This window comes from Mauremys reevesii, linkage group 1, assembly GCF_016161935.1.
Source record: "Mauremys reevesii isolate NIE-2019 linkage group 1, ASM1616193v1, whole genome shotgun sequence".
Lineage (NCBI taxonomy): Eukaryota > Metazoa > Chordata > Testudines > Geoemydidae > Mauremys > Mauremys reevesii.
In genome coordinates, this window is record NC_052623.1 from 129012919 (window position 1) to 129022035 (window position 9117).

The window sequence follows — 9117 nt, forward strand, 5'->3', positions numbered from 1 at the left end:
TAACTTGCCCTCAGGAGGAAGATACGACACTCTCCCCACTTCAAGCGTCTCAGCTCTAACATGCTTATTTGCAAAATAACTGGTATGATATGGAGAACACAAAGAGATTTAAATGAAATGTGGGAACCATTTTAAAATTATATTGAGAAAAGAGGGTACATACAAAAGTGTGGTGGGCCACAATGTACACCACATGTACATGCACATCAGTTATTCATAGAATCGTAGGACTGGAAGGGACCTCGACAGGTCATCTAGTCCAGTCCCGTGCACTCATGGCAGGACTAAGTATTATCTAGACCAGGGATCAGCAACCTTTGGCACACGGCCTGTCAGGGAAATCCACTGGCGGGCCGGGATGGTTTGTTTACCTGCAGCATCCGCAGGTTCGGCCAATCGCAGCTCCCACTGGCCACAGTTTGCTGTTCCAGGGCAATGGGGGCTGCGGAAAGCGGCGGCCAGCACATTCCTCGGTCCATGCCACTTTCCGCAGCTGCCATTGGCCTGGAACGGCGAACTGCGGCCAGTGGGAGCTGCGATTGGCCGAACCTGTGGATGCTGCAGGTAAACAAACCATCCCATCCCGCCAGCAGATTTCCCTGATGGGCTGTGTGCCAAAAGTTGCCCATCCCTGATCTAGATCATCCCTGACAGGTGTTTGTCTAACTTGCTTTTAAAAATCTCCAATGACAGAGATTCCACAACCTCCCTAAGCAATTTATTCTAGTATTTAACTACCGTGATAGGAAATTTTTCCTAATATCCAACCAAAACCGCCCTTGTTGAAATTTAAGCCCATTGCTTCTTGTCCTATTCTCAGAGGTTAAAGAGAACAATTTTTCTCCTGCCTTCTTGTAACAACTTTTTATGTACTTGAAAACTGTTATCATGTCCTTTTGCAGACTTTTCTTCTCCAGACTAAACAAACCCAAATTTTTCAATCTTCTCTCATAGGTCATGTTTTCTAGATCTTTAATAATTTTTGTTGCTCTTCTCTGGATTTTTTCCAATCTGTTTGAGTTAGAAAACAAGGTTTACAGGGAATCTACATTTATTCTCCCATTTATTCATTGTCTGCTCCTGGGCTAAGGTTTGGAAAAGAAAAATGGTTACATGTTTTTATTAATTTTTTTTTTTTAAAGAAAATACTTAGATTTTTGTGGTGCTTTATATGTTCAAAGCACTGTGCAGCTGTTAATCCCCCTGGTAGGTAGTCACACACTTTTATCGCCAATTTTCAGAGGGGTAACTGAAGCCAAAAAGACAAAGGCCCAGATCCTCAAAGGAATTTAGGTCCCTACCTCCCATTGATTTCAATGGGACTTAGGTGCCTAAAAACTTCGGAAGATCTTGGAGATTTACCCCCGGGTGCCCAGTACATTAGTAGCAGAGGCGAAATTAGTACTCAGGACATCCTGACTCCCAACACTGTTCATTGCTTCAGCCTACATTTTGTAAAATGCTTTGCCATACCAAATGCTGTATTTGTTAGTGTTTTGTGTTCCATAGAGATGTGGATCTAGAATAGTTTTCTCACATAAGAAATCTTGCCCCTACACGACGAGAGGGAAGATATGGTACGTACAGAAAAGACACCCACCAAGAAAATAGCTATTGTAAAGTAAAGCCATTAAACCTCAATGAGCTGTCCTGCCTTTGCCTAAGATTCTCTATTATTCAACTGCACTAAATTCTCTGTTACCTTCAGGGTGTTGACAGTTTCATCATTGAAATCAGGCTTAGCACACATACATATATGCATACGTTAGTTTGAAGAGAGGCATTCAAAGGTCTTATGATGACTCCCTGTTGACTCATATAACCTACCCCTTTTGTTGAAATAAGAAATGATTTCCTCAGCCACTTAAACTTAAATGCCAGTAACTTTCTCAGTTTCAATGATTGGGACTGACAAGAATGAATATATTTTGCTGCCTTAGCCAAAGTAGTGATGACAACAATTTTTGTGTCTTCCATCATAGCAAAAACAGTTTCAATATCAATTTACATTATTTAAATTCAATTTGCTATTCGTTACTTGATCAGTTTCCAAAGCTTTTGTTCTTCTTCCCATTTTCAGATCACAGCAATGTACTAAATGTCTTACTATTTACAGATTCCTCTTTTCATTCTAATGGAATCTTCATTTACTATTTCAGTTCAACCCTCTCATGAGTGGAACGTGATCACAGCAACTGCTGTAGCCTGATTTTTCAAAGGTTCAGGCTTCCTCTGTGCATGTACCCTAGCTGCCCCTCGCCCCTTGATTTCAATGGGTTGAGTGCTCAAGCAGTTCTGAAATTGAGCCATTTGTGCACCACAACTCCACTACAGGATACGTGAGGACAGGAAGTAAATATCGAATTGAAACTGGAGCAGGAAGCATTAACTCTCTGTACTTTTGCAAAACATTCCAGGAGATTTATGATGACTGCTAATGCTGCCCTGACTCTCATATTTTTAGGAACCCTGTACTCCTGTGAGTAACTGAAGTGGCATAATAATAAAAAAGACTGACAGACTCATTGAAACTCACCCTAAAGTCCTTCCAGACATAGCTGCAGTTCTGGATGTCCCTCTGAGTATATTAACTATTAAAATCACCAAACTTGGCTGCAAGTATTAATAGAACAAATATACAATAATATTGGAAAGGTGTTTGAACAACAACAAAGGCTAAATGGATCAGGTGTCTCCATGAATCTGAAAGGTGAATGTGAATTTAATGGAAATCCCTGTCTAGTGAATTTCTGCTCTTCTAAATGTAACCTCATCCCTCTCTCTCCCTCTTTTTTAAAGTTAGAGCAGAGAGGTCTGAAATAATTGAAATTTGTGGTATTGGAGTGCAAGTTCTGACTAATCTGTAGCCCTTTCCATGATTAAATCTTTTTGGCGACAGTCATGAAGGTTCAGGATTAAATCTTTGGAGTGAAAACTTGGCCCTGTTGAAGTCAATGACAAAACTACTGTTGACTTCAAAGGGATCAGGATTTCACCTGTGAACTTGTTTGTAACCGGTGTGGTCCTACCTGTTTTCCCCTCTTTCACAGACCTCAGTCTTAACAAATTGCCAAGCAAGGTTTGCATGCGCCAAACTGTCTCCTCTTTTCAGTATTTTCAGACACCTCTGGGTTATGATGTTGCTTCTTTTCTGTCATTTTCCATTTTTCTCTTTCTTAATCTCTAAGGTGCCACAAGTACTCCTGTTCTTTTTGTGGATACAGACTAACACGGCTGCTATTCTGAATCCTGCAGCACTGCTACTGTCCCTTCTGCCTCTGGTTCCTCCTACTGCAGTTTCCAGCACAGTGACTCTGTCCTCCAAATCAGCAACTTATTTCTCCTCAGCCAGAACTTTGAGATATAGACCATTCCTTAGTGCCCAGTTTCCACAAAGTCATTCCCAGCCTCAAGAGACAATTGGGTTTTTTTGTTTCTGTTTTTAATTTTGACTTAATTTGCAGTTCTTCGAGTGATTGCTCATGTGCATTCTACAATAGGTGTGCGTGCTTGCCACATTCACCAATGCCGGAAGTTTTTCCCCTAGCAGTACCCATAGGGGAGCGCTCCTAGCGACTCCTGGAGTGGCACCACCATGGCGCAGTATAAGGGGTGCTGCACGCTCCCCCCACCCTCAGTTCCTTCTTGCTGCCAGTGAAGGTGCTTTGGAACTGCTGTGCTCTAGCTCTCTGCTGTAGCTTTCCCTGTTTTGACTGTTGTTTAGTTCATAGATAGTTAGTACCTGTAGTTTAAAAAAAAAGAGTTAAAGTTATATAGATAGAGTAGAAGACCCACGCCTGGGTCGAGACATGCCCCGTGCCTCAGGCTTTAAGTTTCAACACTTGTAAATGGCCTATGCCTATAACCCACACACTGGCCTATAAACCGCACCTATAAGCTTATAATGGCTTATCCCTATGACCTGCATGCTAGCTGCTTACTCTGTCTTGGGGAAACCCACATCAGTGACCGCTGCAAAATTTGCAGATCATTTACGCCTTGGACTAAGAAGGAGCAGGACATATGGCTCCAAGCCATATTGATGGAGTCGGCCCTAACCCTGACACCGCTCTGCTGCTCCGAGTCAGCACCGAGCACTGTAGCATTGGTGCACGGCAACCCAGTGGTGCCTTCCACCAGCCGTCACCACTCCCCATCCACGGGACACTCTAAGAAGATGAAGAAGCGGTCTTCTCTGTCAAGGGCAAGGCTGGGGGCAAGACTAGACGCACACTGTGCAGCTCTTGATCCACCTTGGTCTCATGGCCTCCGACTCAGGTAGAGCAGAGTAGCCCAGCCCACTCTGAGCTGACCTCCCTGGATGCCAATGGCCACATACGGGTGCCTTCCACACAGAGGCCCTGCAGATGGCTCAAGACATAATGTCTCTCCCAGTACCGGCTGCACTGACCTCAGCAGCTCCCCGGTCCAGAGGCAAGCCAGTGCTCGGACCACCACGGTTGCCACCCAGATGGTACCACTCATGGTCGAGGGAAAGTTCCTGACACTGTTCTCCACAGAGTCACCATGCCTCTCGCAGCCTGCACTGGTCCCTGTAGACCCCCCACCACCTGATCGTCTAGCTGGGTGCCAAGCAGCAGGGAATCGAGACACCGCATCGAGGGAGCTCAGGCCTTGAGGTCAGAGCATGCCCCGCTGGGACTGGGGCTGACAGTACCAGAGATCGGCAACTCCAAGAAGCCACCGTAGACCCTCACGGTACCAACGTTGACGCTGCTCATGCTCTTCATCCTGGTCAAGGTCCCTGGCATGGCACTGCTCCTGCAGCCCCAGGCATAGATCGCCGGCAACCAGCCATCACGGATCTGCCCGACGGAGCCGTTCATGGAGCAGCCATTACAGATGGTACTCCTGCTCCTCTACACCAGACTCAAGGTCTCAAGCCCAGCACCACTCATGACGACGCTACTCGTTGGTTGCTCATATGCCAGCCCAGCCTCCCCTCGGATCCGACAGTCACTAGACCAGGTGAGTCTGGTGTGGCAGCCCGCCCGGACAGTGCCACAGCAAGTGCAGTGGCACCAGGCTCCTTGACCAGCGCCCTGGGACCAAAGGACCCAGGGGCCCCGACGCAGCCCCCGGTGGTGGCTCGCTCAGTGGCCGGGGCCTTGGACAGACCGTTCGTCTCCCTCTCTCAACCCCCCCAGGAAGGGGTCAGCGGAACGCTCTTCCCCAGCCCCATGCTCAGAAGGGGACCAAGCACTGGGATCTGCGGCACCAGTGGGAATCTCCCCTGATGAGGCCATCATGGCGCCTTCTCCTCCTGTTCCCCAGGAAGACACAAATGCCCAGGAAAAACTCTTGAAAAGGGTGGCTTCAAGCCTCAGTCTATAGGCTGAAGAGGTGGAGGAGCCTTCGGACTCCCTCTTTGGTGTTCTCTCAGCCACAGCTGCCAGGGTGGCCCTCCCTCTCCATGAAGGAGTGGCAAAAATCTCCACTGCTCTGTGGCAGACCCCGTCTTCTTTGTCCCCCATATCTAAGAGGGCAGAGTGGAAATATTTCATGCCTGCCAAGGGGCATGAATATCTCTACACCCACCTCACCCCTAACTCCCTCGTGGTCAAGTCGGTTAACCACAAGGAGCCAACCCGCTCCCACCCCTAAGAATAAGGACTTGAAGAGGCTGGACTTGTTTGGTAGAAAGCTTTATTCTTCCTCAAGCTTCCAGCTGACGGTGGCAAACCACCAAGCCCTGCTGGGCAGATAACTTGTGGGGCTTCCACATTCACATATTCGAGGGCCACAGACATTTCCTTTGCTTCACAGTGGGACAGGAACACTACCAGTTCACTGTCCACCCATTTGGCCTCTCGACAGCACCCAGAGTCTTCACAAAGTGTATGTCTGTGGTGACCGCCTACCTCAGGTGTCAGGGGTCCAGATCTTCCCCTACCTCGATGACTGGCTGGTCAAAGGCAGCTCCAGATCACAGGTACAGGACCACGTAATGCTCCTGTCCACATGCACCACACTGGGACTGCTGGTAAATGACACCAAGTCCGTGCTGGTACTGGTACAATGAATAGAGTTCATTAGCACAATTCTCGATGTGACATCTGCCAGAGCTTCCCTCCCACCAGACAGGTTCAAAACCTTGAGGGGTCTCATCAAGGTGATCACGAGGTTTCCTGTGACAACTGCCAGGGCGTTTCTCCAACTGGGTCACATGGCAGCATGCACATACATGGTACGTCATGCCAGATTCAGGATGCCAGCCCTTCAGCTCTGGCTGACCTCGATGTTCTCCCAGTCCAGAAACAGGTTGGACAAAGTCCTGACCGTGCCCAAGCCTGTGCTAGCCTCCCTCCGTTGGTGGTCCACCGCAGAGAACTTGCTTCTAGAGGTCCCAATCAGGAGCTGTCCCCCAACTATAGAATTGGTGTCCGATGCGTCAAACTTGGGGTGGGGAGCCCATGTGGGAAACCTCCAGACCCAAGGCCTGTGGTCCACGCAGGAACTAGCCCTGCACATAAACATCAAAGAATTCCGGGCGATCCGTCTGGCCTGCGTGGCCTTTCACTCGTGCCTTACGGGTAGGGTAGTCAGAGTTCTCATGGACAACACGGCCTCCATGTTCTACATCAACAGGCAAGGTGGGGCCAGCTCCTCAGCCCTCTGCCAGGAAGCCCTCAGGCTGTGGGACTTCTGCATCACCCACAATATCACCTTGGAAGCCCATCACTAGCTGGGCATCCAGAACTCTCGAGCGGATCTCCTGAGCTGGGACTTCTCCTCCCAACACGAGTGGTCATTGCACCCAAAGGTGGCTCACATGATCTTCTGAACGTGGGGCACTCCCCAAGTGGACCTCTTCGTGACCAGGCAGAACCTCCTGTGCCCTCGGTTCTGCTCAAGGAGGGGCCTGGATAAGGGCGTGATTTCCGGTGCCTTCCTTCTGTCCTGGTCGGGTCAGCTTCTCTGTGCCTTTCCCCCAAATCAGCAAGGTCCTGGAAAAAGTCAAGGCAGACAAGGCTCGTGTCCTCATGATCACCCCGGCATGGCCCAGGCATGGCCCAGGCAGCACTCTTACGAGCCTGTCCATTGCTCCCCCTGTGGCCGTGCCAACCCACCCAGACCTTCTCTCTCAGGACCAGGGTCTGCTCCTGCACCCCAACCTTGCAGCCCTCCACCTCACAGCGTGATTGCTCTATGGCTAGGCCAAGAGGAGAAGACCTGCCCAGAGGAAGTCCAGCGAGTCCTCCTGGAAAGCAGGAGGCCCTCCACGCATCAGGCCTACCTGGCGAAATGGTCAAGGTTCTCTCGGTGGGCCGCTGATCGCTGTGTCTCACCAGTGGTTGCCCCACTCCAGCTTATACCAGATTACCTCCTTCATCTCAGAGCCCCAGGCCTAGCGCCCTCGCCCATCAAGTGCATCTGGCAGCCATATTGGCCTTCCACCCACCAGTCCAGGGCCACACAATGTTTTCTCACGCCATGACCAGTCAATTCCTTAAGGGCTTGGATCACCTCTTTCCTTACGTTAGGCCCCCAGTCCCAGAGTGGGACCTGAACTTGGTTCTGGCCAAGCTGACAGGGTCTTCATTTGAGCCACTTGCCACATGCTCTTGGTCCCACCTTTTGTGGAAAATAGCCTTTCTTGTGGCAATCACATCTGCTAGGAGGGTCTTGATCTCCAGGCCCTGACCTCTGAATCCCCATACACGGTATTTCATAAAGATAAGGTCCAGCTCTGCCCACATCCTTCGTTCCTCCCTATGGTGGTGTCTGCCTATCATATAAGCCAGGACATTTTCCTTCTGGTGCTTTGTCCCAAGCCCCACGTGTAGTGAGGAGTGCTGTCTCCACATGTTGGATGTGAGGCAGGCCCTGGCTTTTTACCTGGAATAAACAAAATGGTTCAGGAAGTCTTCACAGCTGCTCATCACCATGGCCAAACACATGAAAGATCGACTGATCTCCACTCAGCGGCTTTGCTGCTGGATCACTTCATGTATCCATACATGTTACGACTGGCGGGAGTTCCCCCGCCACCGATTGTGAGAGTGCACTTGACATGAGCGCAAGCCTTGTCGGCCACCTTTCTGGCTCACGTCCCTATTCAGGACATTTGAAGGGCTGCTACGTGGTCATTGGTCCACACGTTCACCACGCATTATGTGATTGTCTCCCAGACCAAGGAGGATGCAGGGTTCGGCAGGGCAGTGCTCCATCCTGAGTGTCTGTGAACTCCTACCCACCTCCAACAGATATAGCTTGGAATCACCTACTGTGGAATGCACATGAGCAATCACTCGAAGAAGAAAAGACAGTTACCTTTTCCGTAATTGGTGTTCTTTGAGATGTGTTGCTCATGTCCTTTCCACATCCCGCCCTCCTTCCCCACTGTCGGAGTTGTCTGTCAAGAAGGAACTGAAGGTGAGGGGAGCACACAGCGCTCCTTATACCACACTACTCCAGGGGTCACTAGGGGCGCTCCCCTATGGCTACTGCTAGGGGAAAAAATTCTGGCACTGGTGCACGTGGCAAGCACGCACACCTATTGTGGAGCGGACATGAGCAACACATCTCGAAGAACACCAGTTACGGAAAAGGTAACTGTCTTTTATTTATGGGAGCCATTTCTTCACTGGCAGACAGACTCCTTCTCACGCTGCAACCTCCCATCCTCTGCACAAAAATAGCTCTTTAAATGTTGAGATTTTCTTGTGATACTCCACTACTTGCACCTTGCACTCTACCTAGTCTGGGGATGGAAGATGCAGGGAGTTAAGCAAGTTCAAGGGTTGATAGAGACACCGTTCTGTTATCCCATCAGGATTCAGGCCTCAGGCAGTCCTCTTATGTCAGGCTCCAAACTGGTCCCTGTGCTCTTGCTTTCCTGTTACGTTTGTTTGCTTACTCACCAGCAGAGTCAATCAGATTTTTTTCAGAATAAATGTTTTTGCTCTTTTTTTTGACCAGCTGCACTCGGTAATTCACAGAATTTCAGTCATTTGCAATGGCTCTGCCTCAAAAAAAAGTGAAGGTTCCATTGCTCTTCTGAACTGAATTAAAACATCTGAAACAGAGAGAGTTGTTTATCTTGCAAGTGCTAAAGCTCCCAGCAGATGACGCAAAGGCAAGTTGTGACAGCTA